Below are 3,180 nucleotides of genomic sequence, written 5' to 3'. Positions count from 1 at the left end.
GCCCCGACCAGCCACTCCGGCAACGTCTCCCTGCCGCCCCGGTCACGATGCCCCGGCCATGATGCCCCCCATGCGGTGGGCGCCCGAACCCCGCTATGAGGAAGGCCGCGACGCCACCTCCTCCCCTGCGGCGGACCTCCTCCACCGAGACGCCCGCCCTCCTCCACCGGCCGCCCCTCCCCTATGAGTTCCTCCTCCTCCTCTTTTTTCTGTTTTTTCGTTTTAGGTTTATGTTTAGTTTAGATTTAGTTTTAATTTTAGGTTTAGGTTTAGTTTAGTTTTAGGTTTAGGTTAGTTCTGAAAAAAAGTAGAAAACAAGAATAGTTAGAAGAAGAAGAAGAAGAAGAAGGGGAGGAGGAGGAGGAGGGCAAGAGGAAGAATAACAATAATTAGGTTTTTTTTCTTCTGTTTTTAGGTTTAGTTTAGTATTTTTTATATTTTTTAGGTTTAGGTTTATATTTGGTTCATTTTAGGCTTAGTTAATAAGAAAGAAGAAAGATGAAAAAAATAAAGAAGAAGAAGAAGAAGAAGAAGAAGAAGAAGAAGAAGAAGAAGAAGAAGAGGAAGAGGAAGTTAGCGGTGCATCGGCGTCGATGGAACCGGGTCAAGGTTAGGGATGCATTGGCGCCGACGGAATAGGGTCGAGGTTAGATGTGCGTCGACGCCGATGGAACCGGGTCGAGGTTAGGGGTGCGTCGGCACCGACGTTACCGGGTCAAAGTTAGGGGTGCGTCAGTGCCGACGGAACCAGGTCGAGGTTAGGGGTGTGCCGGCGCTGACGGAACAAGGTCGAGGTTAGGCGTGCGTCGGCGCCGACGGAACACGGTCGAGGTTAGGGGTGCGTCGTCATCGACGAAACCGGGTCGAGGGTCGGGGCACCGGGTGGAGGGTCGGGGTAGAGGGTCGACGGTCGGGGCAGAGGGTCGAGGATCGGCGCAGATGGTCGGGGCAAAGAGTCGAGGATCGTGGGGGCAAGGGGTCTAGGGTCTAGGGGTTGATGGTCGAGGATCTTCCGGTCTGAGTTCGGACCGACTGGTGTCATAGCTTAAGATGAGCACGTCCCCGAGCTGAAGGTCTTGAGCGTGGGTGAACTGCTTCCATCCGTGCACATATAACAGATGGAAGCAGGTCGACCACGCTGATGACCTTTCGGGCACGTTCGCATGTTAAGATACGACAACAGTCGTACCATGCTCACAGTGAAGGTGTTCGACAGGACCACCGAGGGGGCTAGGGGTCGAGGGTTTAGGGGTCGATTGTCGAGGATCTTTCGGTCCGAGTGTTGACCGACTGGTGTCGTAGCTTAAGACGAGGAAGTCCCCGAGCTGAAGGTCATGAGCATGGGTGAACTACTTTCATCCGTGCACAAATAACGGATGGAAGCAGTTCGCCCGCGCTGATAACCGAGAGTGCGGGCACGTCCGCATCTTAAGATACGACAATAGCCACACCATGCTCACAGTGAAGGTGTTCGATAGGACCACCGAGGGGGCGAGCGTCAAGGATCTTCATGGCCCAGTGCTGGCCGACTGGTGTCGTAGCTTAAGATGAGGAAGTCCCCAAGCTGAATGTCATGAATGTGGGTGAACTGCTTCCATCCATGCACGAATAATGGATGGAAGCAGTTCGCTCGCGTTGATGACCTTGAGCTCGGGCACGTCCTCCTCTTAAGATACGACAACAGCCGCACCATGCTCACAGTGAAGGTGTTCAACAGAACCATTGAGGGGGCAAGGGATCGAGGGTCGAGGGGTCGAGGGGTCGACGGTCGAGGATCTTTTGTCAGGAGCCAGTTTGGTATTCATGTCAGTATTCAATTTTTTCATGTTGTACTAATTCCATTTACTCTTCTATCATGACAGGTGTTGAAAGATGGTGGGCGCTGGTCCTCAGCGTGATGGGAGTGGTACTTCCATTCCACCCGTACCTCTCCGGAGAGCGTTGTACAAGAGTATGGCTTCACCGGTGGGCGCTTCTTCAGCGGCATCGTTGCCCACTAGGAGAGGAGATCGGGGAGGACGTTCCCGTGGGAGAGGTAGGTAGGCTCCTACGCCTTCCTCACTGCCACCACCAGTTGAGTCACCCGAGCATACGACTACTAGGAGGGCACGTCAGAGGAGGAGGCTATGCGATCTCCGGTCCATGAGCCTCGAGTCAACGGGCCTTCGGCCCACAAGTCTCTAGTCCACAAGCCTAGGGTTGACGGGCCTTCGGCCCACGAGACTTCGGGCCAGGACGCTTGGGCCCACTTGACTCCGCCCCAGTACATCCCAGGAGACGTACGAATGGGGTACCTGGCAGGATCTGCCTAAGGGGTCGAGTGGCCATGCTAATGGTGGTGGGCATCAGATTTCTAATAGCAGCAGGGAGGATGAGGTGGTTGAGGGGGCCACTGCCTACCAGCATGGTTGTTCATGGCTCACGTCTGTGCCGGTGACCCGCGAGCAGAGGTGGCTGATTTGGCCTGATGGGACGAGATAAGTGCATTTAATCTTTTTGTACCTTTTGCCATCATGTTTTTTTTCAAATATCTAATGTGTTGGCGCCTTGTCATATTACAGGGGTGGGGACCACCCTCTGGATGTCTGCAAGCCCAACCAAGTCCTTGGTGTGATTTGCCGTCAAAACTTCCCAGGGTGGGTCATGTTGCTCGGTGAGGGACAACATTCGGACCTAGGATTAACCTGGGAGCACTACTTGGCTACCCCGGCCCTGCCAGAGGAGATCATCGACGGTGTCTTGTGCCACACGAGGGCGGACATGGTGATCAGAACATTTAGCATAATTTCTCATTTACACAATTAAAAATCTTCGAATAAGCTTAGTTATTGTACTAATCAATGTTGTCTCGTTTGATTGCAGACCTTCTACAGGTGTGAGGAGGGATACGAGGAGGCATGTGCACAGGTTATCGATGCCGAGTGCAGGCGCCTATTATAAAACTTATGGCACGAGGCTCAGGTGCAGGCTGTTTGAGACTACTTCACCTCGCGTGGTGTTCGGAAGCCCAAGAAGAAGTGCTGCGAAAAGTTTCTGAACAAGGAGGATTACATGAAGGTAACTCCCTATATTCTTAAGGCCTTGTTCTTAGTTTAGTTGATTTGATTCATAGACGTAGCGCTCATGTTTCTCTTTACTGACTTAGGTGCCCCTGAGATAGTGTGCGGATAAGATGGATTG

Source organism: Triticum dicoccoides, chromosome 5B (genome assembly GCF_002162155.2).
Source record: "Triticum dicoccoides isolate Atlit2015 ecotype Zavitan chromosome 5B, WEW_v2.0, whole genome shotgun sequence".
Lineage (NCBI taxonomy): Eukaryota > Viridiplantae > Streptophyta > Magnoliopsida > Poales > Poaceae > Triticum > Triticum dicoccoides.
This window is presented reverse-complemented; position numbering follows the sequence as displayed.